The 10,183-nt window shown below is 34.6% G+C and overlaps 1 protein-coding gene across 3 annotated transcripts in view; it reads left to right on the forward strand.

Annotated features, from left to right (window-relative positions):
* LOC102677890 (tyrosine-protein phosphatase non-receptor type 13-like) overlaps nucleotides 1-10,183 on the forward strand; it is a 158,438-nt gene that overhangs the window by 84,963 nt on the left and 63,292 nt on the right. The gene's annotated exons all lie outside the window — the stretch shown is intronic.

A 10,183-nucleotide genomic window follows, 5' to 3' on the forward strand; every position in this document is an offset into this window, starting at 1 on the left:
TAACGATTTTAAAAAGGAGAAACGAAACTTGTGTTAAGAGACTTGACTAATTTAGTTAAGGATGAATGTAACGGTTGAAATTTAATTTATTATTATTATTATTATTTTTAAAAATGTAAACGAGTAAGGTAACGATACGTGATAAGAAAGTATGATTTATTTAAAAATGATAAGGAATAAGTTTGATAATTCGGTACGTAATAATTTCGGTACGAAAATTCAAGTTCAATGTTGTACGATTTCCTGTAAGTCAGGTATATGAAACAACCTTGTCTTATCTTGACTAGTTTGTGAGGAATAATTACGTGTACACGGCGAAAACCGGTTATGCCGTATACTGAAAGCCCGAAGGAAAAATAAACAAAGAAAAAAAAAAAAAAATACTGGAAGAATCGCATTTTTCTCTGCCTGTGTGTCACGTGTACGATACGCCGCATCAAAGAATCGGGTATGTTCGAGTGAAATAATTTTTATTTAAACCAGAGTGCAAGCAGAAAGAGGATCGCCAAGATTTACGAAGAAATAATCGTAATAATAATTTCCAGTTAATTTTTTATTTAATTAACACGAGCATTAAACACCATCCAAGGACAGCAAACGTATGAATACTTGATCTAATTCAATATTCTCAACGTTCTCTGCGATTGTTCAACTCGATCAAAAATTGATTAGAAGAAAACTCGAGAAAAAAGAAAAATAAAGTTATTTCTAGTAACTTTTTAAAACTTATCCAAAAAACAATGCAGGACATCAATCAATCATCTGTAATCGAGTCACGTGTATTTTTAATAAGAAGCAAATTGAAAGATTGTCGATCAATTTTCACATTTCGAGAGAGAAGAATTAACTTCCTCTACGTTACGATACAGAAAAAGGAAGACTAAAAAAATTGTCAAATGAGGAGAATTATTAAGAGACGTATCGAATGGGGGGGGAAAAAATGAAATGACGTTACGTCGATTAATTCTTAAGAATTTCATACGAGATACACACGGCGAACGAGATACCAGTCCGCCCACCGTTTGTTTGATAGTTACGAAGTGAGATAGAAGAAGAGAGAGAAAGAGAGAGAATAGGAAAAAAGAAAAGAAAAGAAGAAGAAGGAAGAACGATGATGTACTGGGCTCGGAGCCTATTGATTCGTCTCATCTCTCTTAATGCATTATTCAATATATCGATGCGAAGTTACGGATAGGTGAATTCGAAAATACGGATATTGTAATAACCACGTTTGCGTAATTAACGATGACGACACGATTTATAGCCCTGTTTATGTTGACGTGAAATCGCGCTGATTTGTTTGGATTGAACGGGCTGAATTGTTATGATAACAAATTATTTGAAATGGTGATTGATCGATCGTTTTTAACTATTTGATAATTCCATTTTGTGTCAACAAGGTTTTCAGGGAATTCGCTTTGGAGAAAAAGTGAAATTGTTAATTGATATTATCATAGTATATAGAATTAAGCTGATATTGAATTGTTTATCATCAGAAAGATTTCTTCTTTCTTTTTTTTTTCTGGAAAAGAAGAAATGAAATTTTTCGACAAATCTTGAATTTCGATCGAAACCCTTCCTTTTCAAAGAAAAGAAGAATTTTTATAATAAATTTAATAATTTTGTTTTTTCTCTCTCTCTCTCTTTTTTTTGAAGAATTAAACTGCTAATGAATTGTTTATCATCAGAAAGATTTCTTCTTTCTTTCTTTTTTTTTTCTGGAAATCAAATTTTTCGACAAATCTTGAATTTCGATCGAAAACCTTTCTTTCCAAAAAAAAAAAGAATTTTTATAATAAATTTAACAATTTCGTTTTTTTCTCTCTCTCTCTCTTTTTTTTGGAGCATAGAATCATAAATATTTTATACACGGAGAAACTTAAATTTCCCCAAAGAATTATTACCCCGAGAAAACCTTTTTAATAATCCCTCGTAAAACATTGTAACTACATCCTCATTTACCTAATAATTCATCTACATTTTTAATTCGAGATGGAGTGCGTACACGGAGTGCAAGAACGAAGAAGAGAAACAAAGAGAGAGAGAGAAAATTCCATCTCGCTATTACGAGGATGGAAGAGAGGAAGAGGTCCACGCGAATTACATAATCGATTGGCTGCAGATGTCGATTACGAAGCGAGCAACGATTATATCTCACAGATGATTAAACGTAAACGACAATAGATGCATTGCGATGACACACATCCTCGATCGAGTATCGCGTAGAGTTATCGTTATCGGGCCTCGCTTTTTTTCTCCTTTTATCTCGATTTCGAGACGAAAAAAACAACGAATTCGAGTAATAAGCAAACCTCCTCCGAGTTAACAACTTCCTTCGAGACACGTGGGAAGAGGAATAAAATAAATTTCGGCGATCCCCGTGGCACAATGCACAATGTTACGAAAATATTTGTGAAAATATTTCAAAAGGTTTACACGATGATTGTAACGGATTGGTAATGCTCGTTATCTCTATAATATTGTCGAAAATAATGATTCTGGGAACTCGTACGGATCCCGTTAAAAACTAAGTAACGCAGTTATTTGGTAACGAGGCGCGTTAATTGGAACGCGTTTGTAATAGAAAGGATCGTTGTTCGCGTAGATTCTCGAATATGCGAATTATCTTGGCAATTTTCCAATTTACTTGTGAATTTGTTAATTAATCAGACAGATTCGAGATGATAAATTCTCTCTAAATCTGCTCTCGTCTCCGATCCTTGGATGATTTGTTGAAAATATCTATTACGTTGATCGTCGTTAAAAATTTATCCTTCAAATTGGAAAGATCAATTTGACGAGTATGTTTCTCAGTCATCATTGTTCTAACTTCAACGAACAATTCTTCGTTAAATCGCAAGGAGGATCCTTAAAACCTAATCTAATCGAAGAAAAAAATAGAAAAATCGGTAAAAGACAAGAGAGCAGTAGAAATTCGTGATTTCCAAATGGAAAATTTAAATTTTATCAGTAATACTTGATCTACTATTCGTTCTAACTTCAACGAACAATTCTTCGCTCGTTAAATCGCAAGGAGGATCCTTAAAATCTAATCTAATCGAAGAAAAAAATAGAAAAATCGGTAAAAGACAAGAGAGCAGTAGAAATTCGTGATTTCCAAATGAGAAATTTAAATTTTATCAGTAATACCTGATCTACTATTCGTTCTAACTTCAACGAACAATTCTTCGTTAAATCGCAAGGAGGATCCTTAAAATCGAAAAAGAAATAACAAAATCGGTAAAAGAGAGCAGCGTGAAAATTTGTGATTTCCGAATGGGAAAATATTTTCCCTGAATCGAAACGGAAAATCGTGTCATTGAGTGGATCAATGTTCATCGAACCGTTCGTCAGAAATTCTCACTTGATCGCTCTGTTCGTATCTCACGAATTGTATAAAACAATGGAAGAGAAGGGGGAGCACGAGCTAAACGATTCGCAAACAATTCACAACTTTCGCGAACTCGTTTTAAAAAAAGATTTCGGTTTCGATTTCTCCGTGACATTACGAGCTGATAATTTGGTAGATGGCGCGTGTATCGTGCTCGTGTACCACGCGAAATAATCCTAAATACGGGCATTGAATTGCAGCGATTTACATCAACGATATATGCGTTTTCGTTCGATCGTGCTCGATTAATAAATCGTCGAGTGGAAATCAGGCGCGGTGACTGATTTCACAGGGGCGAGATTAAATGTTGGGATTGTATGGATTAAAGGTTTCGAAATCGCAGCTTTTTCACCTTTTTGATGGATGTCTTTTATCGTTGTAATTATCGTGTAATTTTTGTAAAAAAGAAAAAATGGAAATATCGTTTACAATTTTCGTACAATTTTCATTACAAAATTTTTTAATATATAATATTTTATCGGTATTCACACAATTCTGAGACGCGAAACGGAGGAAGAAAAACAATCTCAACGCGATTTAATTTATTGAAAAATTGTTTAAAGTTTTTAATTCGCAAGGGACGCAGCGAAGGAAGAATTTAAAGCAAAAATTCCACAACTGTTATCCTTCCGTTAGTGTCGTCCACTCTCAGGTACATCGCGATGCCAGGTCATCGGTAATTAACCTTTTAAGCGCTATAGCCGCGTACGTATATGCATTCAATGAGTATCATCCGCACGTACTGTGGAGGGAATATTCATCAGGCATCAAAATGGCATTTAGCGTAGATCATAGAAACAAAACGACGAACGACGCTCTCTCGAACGAGCTAGAGATTCTTTCTCCCCCAAACGAGTGGAAAAATTTAATTCCAAAAAATGTTAAAGGGAAAAAATTACGATCGAAGACTACACCCGTCGAAGTAACTCGTCCCATCCACCACGTTCGATGGTTAATTCGCGAATCAATTAACGTTATTAAATATTTCTCTCGAAAAACAATTGAATAAATCTTCGAATCGAACGGCAATATCGGGACGGGACATTGATATTCTGCCGTGATTCCGCTAACGTACATCTATATTCCGTGTCGACGTTCCATAGAATATTTGCGATCGTGCGGCTCGCGTTACTCTCTTTGTAACTAGGCAACATCTGCGATACAAGGCTGACGGTGAGCCGTGTCGAGAAAACGGCTTTTATCCCCTGAATTTTATTCCCGGCTGTTCCACCGCGAAACCCGTCGTCGAATCTCGATGTACCGGGTGTCATCCCGTCGCGTACAAGATAAAATTTCGCTCGAGTTTGGCGGAGAGTTTTATAGGGAGAGCTCCCTTTATAACCCGTTTTCACGCGTCATTGCCGTGAAAGAAAGGGAATTCGGGAAGAGATCGATGGACGTAATATAGTCGAGACTCAAGAAGAGATCGGAGTCGTTTGGTCGTAATTTAAATTTTTATTATCATCGAAATCAGGAAAAAATTCACCTGTGTGTTAATATGTTGCTTTATTGTTCCGTTCTTCTATTATTTCTGCTTTTTTTTCTTTTCTTTTGTTCATATTTCTTACACGAAATAAAACGGACGAAAGGATGATTGAATGGGAAAGGAGAGAATATTGGGCAATTTCGAAAAATTTTAAAAATAAAGTTGTTTAACGTTTAAAAGAAACGATATCACGATTCAAGTGAAATCAGAGACTTGGAATCGTAAAAAAGAAAAGTAAAGTGGAGTAATTTTCTATCGCGAAAATTTTCGAACCAATTTCTTGGAAAACGATGTATTTGCAAGAAAATATCTGTATAAATAATGTAAGTATGCAATTATAAAATATAAATTATAAAAGTGTACTTATATTTCTTACATTTCAACTATTTTAATTCAGCCCAAAGGGAGTCCACGTGGTTTAAAATCTCTGGCAGGCAATTCGATTCGACGAAGGCGTACGTACGTCCGAACAACGAGACGAAACTTGCATTGCACCGTGTAAATATTATTAAGAGGGGGAACACGAATCGTGGCAATCCGTGGCGCGAGTTAATCGAATTTCCTGTTGGCCAGAATTTCCAACGATTTTATTCGATTTTAGTTAATAACAAAATGAAATTCCTGGGAGAAAAAGCAAAAAAAAAAAAAAAAAAAAAAAACGAATTGATTTTTCGAACGGAGTGAAATTTCACCGAAAATACGTAGTTTTTTGCAGTTTCGCCTGCCGCGCGAATTTTTTAACCTCGTTTCGAAAACTTGCTATTGCCCACGAATACGTGATAAACGTAACGTGTATAATATAAAATATACCGATGTGAAATAGTTTGGAAGCGAATATGTGGGAATTTTTGAAGTTTGGAATTTCGAAAAAAATTTTTATTCCCATAGAAAAGAATAAGAATGAGATTTATCAATTTTTCTATCTATTCTAATTTACTTAACGTGATAAATTACAATTTCGATTGCAAGGATTGTAACTTCGTTGCAATGGAATTCCATTTGTCGAAAACGAAATTTTAATGCCTGATTAACTAAATTCCTCTCGATCGAGGCCACTTATCTGTATGCACGTATTACTATAATAGAAATTACGAATAAATTCTTGTAATGGTGAAAATCATCGGATTCCTATTACATGAATCATTCCACAAATAACAATTCCAACGAATAGAGATTTATCAAAAAAAAAAATTTCTCATTAAATTAAAATTACCCTCGACAAAATTAAAATCATCACTTAACTTCGAAATTACATACGTACCTGTTCCAATTTTTACATAAAATTAATAATTCCTTGAATTTTCATTTTCAACCGAAAAAATCTTCCTTGGATATCTTCCTTATATACCTTCGATCGATATTCATAGCCTAACCTAACCTCCTATTACATTGAATCATTCCACAAATGACAATTCCAACGAATAGAGATTTATCAAAAAAAAAATTTTCTCATCGATTAAACAAATTATCCTCAACAAAATTAAAATCGTCATTCAACTTCGAAATTACATACGTACCTGTTCCAATTTTTACGTAAAATTAATAATCCTTCCTTGAATTTTCATTTTCAACCGAAAAAATCTTCCTTGGATATCTTCCTTACATATCTTCGATCGATATTCATAGCCTAACCTAACCTCCTATTACATTGAATCATTCCACAAATGACAATTCCAACGAATAGAGATTTATCAAAAAAAAAATTTCTCATTAAACAAATTACCCTCGACAAAATTAAAATCGTCACTTAACTTCGAAATTACATACATATCTGTTCCAATTTTTACGTAAAATTAATAATCCTTCCTTGAATTTTCATTTTCAACCGAAAAAATCTTCCTTGGATATCTTCCTTACATCCCTTCGATCGATATTCATAGCCTAACCTAACCTCCTATTACATTGAATCATTCCACAAATGACAATTCCAACGAATAGAGATTTATCAAAAAAAAAATTTCTCATTAAACAAATTACCCTCGACAAAATTAAAATCGTCACTTAACTTCGAAATTACATACATATCTGTTCCAATTTTTACGTAAAATTAATAATCCTTCCTTGAATTTTCATTTTCAACCGAAAAAATCTTCCTTGGATATCTTCCTTACATACCTTCGATCGATATTCATAGCCTAACCTAACCGTTTCGTCCCCGCCTATATCTATCCATAGAACGATCGAGGAATCGTAAGAATCCCCGTTTCGATCGATCGGTCGCGCTTCGATGCCTCGAAACGGGCCAATATCGCGATCGTATACGAGCTCGTCCCCTGATTCGGATACGTCGCGTTGCTCGAGTGTTTCGCGTGAAGAAATTCGAACGTTATAACGCCATAGTGGCCACGTGCACGGTCACAGTCACAGTCCTTCACCACGAGAGTTGTATATGTGTGTGTATGTGTGTGTATATGTTGACCGGGTCATGCATATACAGGATGTCCAATTTGACATCTCAGGGTGATTCTAATGTGTTAACAGATTAAGTGCGGATGACGTGAACGTATGCGTCATGGTGGTTTCCTATTCTGTGGCGTTGTTCGTCGCGCCGTCGAGTTTTTCTAGGAAAAAGGGAAAAATAGGTTTCCACGTAGGTATCCTTCTCTTCCTTTTGCATAGTTCAATGTAAATATTATCGTTAATGTAATATGATATAGGGATTTTTATGGAGGTTGACATGCGCACCATTTGAACCTTTTTAGAAAGCGAAAAAAATTTTTCCATCTTTCTTTTCGTGTTCAATACAAATGTGTAGTACGTGAATTTTTTGTTTCAGTTTCATAGTTCAATGTAAATATTATTGTTAATATAATATAATATGATATAGGGATTTCTATTGAGGTTGACATGTGCATTGACATTTGAATCTTTTTAGAAAGCGAAAAAGATTTTTCCATGCATCTTTCTTTTCGTGTTCAATACAAATGTGTAGTACGTGAATTTTTTGTTTCTGTTTCATAGTTCAATGTAAATATTATCGTTATTATAATATGATATAGGGATTTTTATGGAAGTTGGCATGCGCCGTTTGAACCTTTTTAGAAAGCGAAAAAGATTTTTCCATCTTTCTTTTCGTGTTCAATACAAATGTGTAGTACATGAATTTTTTATTTCTGTTTCATAGTTCAATGTAAATATTATCGTTAATATAATGTAATATGATATAGGGATTTTTATGGAGGTTGACATGCACACGGTTTGAACCTTTTTAGAAAGCGAAAAAGATTTTTCCATCTTTTTTTTCGTGTTCAATACAAATGTGTAGCACGTGAATTTTTTGTTTCCGTTTCGTATCGCAGATTGGAGAAATTTTCTTCTGGGAAATAAGATTTGTAAAAAAAAAAAAAATTATTGGAAAATGGTCGCGATTAAATATTTCTTATTACGTACAGATGGACACCCCGTAGACGCGCAATATCCACGCGCAACAAGGTAATGTGCAATAGTTTGGTAATATGCAATACTCGGCCCCCTCCGCTCCCCCTCCACGCTCTCTTGAGATCAATTCGTGCAATACGATACGATCGTATCGTGAAACTTCATCCCGCTTGACCCGTGCGAGCTGAATTTTCTCACGAAACGTTCGAAAAAAAAAAAAAAATGCAGTTGCGCCACTTTTGGATCGTTTATTCCATTCCAAGGTCGATACTTCTTCCGCCACGTATGGAAACTTCCAGATGAAAAAGTGAATTTATGACGGGGGAAATTGATTTGACGTTCGATAGCAGCTTTTAGAATTGTTTATTGCAATTTCTTTCTCGCTTTTGCTTTCGAATCTCGGCTCGAAATTTCAATTTTCAATTTTATAGAATAGAAAATCTATCGAATTTTAAAATCTCTCGGATACGCAATCTTCAAAATTCCTTGCAAGAAGGAAGGTTAAGAAAAGATTTAAAAGATACAGTGAACAGTTTATTTCCAAAAAAATGCTTTTTTTCTCGATCGAAATCTCGTCGAATCGCCAATTTCACCCCGGATCGGAATGAATCGCACGCACGCACGATATTATATTATATATTTCGTTTTTTTTTTTTATTGAAAAAAGCTCGAGGAAGGAGGGAATCCTTTCTCGTTCGCATTCATTCGCGAGCAATTAAATCACTTGGCCAATTTGAACGGCTTAAACACCGTTGAAAGAAGTTTGCACGGCTGATTTCTTGCGCCATTCCTTAACAGGAGGAGGATCTTCCCGCGAGGAGAGCAGTCTCTTCTCCCTGTACAATCTTCCCTTTCGATTACCGTCCGCTGTTCCTTTCATCTTCCTTTCGATTTTCTATTCTCCTTGGCCCGGAACCACCCTTTCAGACGCGGGCTAATTAATCGTAGCGTCGTCTACTCTCCTAGCGACCACGATCGTTACGATCCTTTCCTAGGATCCAAGGGAAAAATTCCAATCTTGTTTTACGGCCCTCTAACCCGGCCAATTTGCGGGATGGCGAAGGTGGATGAATTTAGCTAGTCAAATCGTGTGCAAACCTCTCGAAAAAACGTTCTTTTTAATTATTTTCCATATAAATTGCCCTTTATAAATATTGCCATTGCCATTCTAATTCGTAATTTCGTTCCCCCTTCCTCGAGGGATAATTATCAGATCATTTTAAAACTTTTATACTCGTGTAAAATAATAAGTGTGAAGTTTGATTAGATTATTTATTTCTTGTAATTTACATTAGAAATATTTCACCTTTTTCAATAGCTAAAGAATCTCGCGACAGAGAAATCTTTCCTTCGTCGAAATCATTCATTTACATTCTTGTCGCGTATTAAAATTCACAATTCTCGTTCCCCTCTTCCTCGAGAGATAATTATCAGATCATTTTAAAACTTTTACACTCGTGTAAAATAATAAGTGCGAAGTTTGATTAAATTATTTATTTCTTTTATCAATTTAGAGACATTTTACCTTTCTCAATAGCTAAAGAAGACAGAGAAATCTTTCCTTCGTCGAAATCATTCATTTACATTCTTATCGCGTATTAAAATTTACAATTCTCGTTCCCTTCCTCAAGGGATAATCAGATCATTTTGAAACTTTTACACTCGTGTAAAATAATAACAATGCGTGTGAAGTTTTAAATTAAATTATTTATTTCTTTTAACAATTTACATTACAGACATTTCACTTTTCTCAATAACTAAAGAATCTCGCGACAGAGAAATCTTTCCTTCGTCGAAATCATTCATTTACATCGCGTATTAAAACTCACAATTCTCGAACTAACGAAATCTTTCCAACGTATTCGATCCCTGAATTCGAGAACGAGCTATATATATATATATATATATATATATATATATATATATAT

The sequence above is a fragment of the Apis dorsata genome, unplaced genomic scaffold, assembly GCF_000469605.1.
Source record: "Apis dorsata unplaced genomic scaffold, Apis dorsata 1.3 scaffold_194, whole genome shotgun sequence".
Lineage (NCBI taxonomy): Eukaryota > Metazoa > Arthropoda > Insecta > Hymenoptera > Apidae > Apis > Apis dorsata.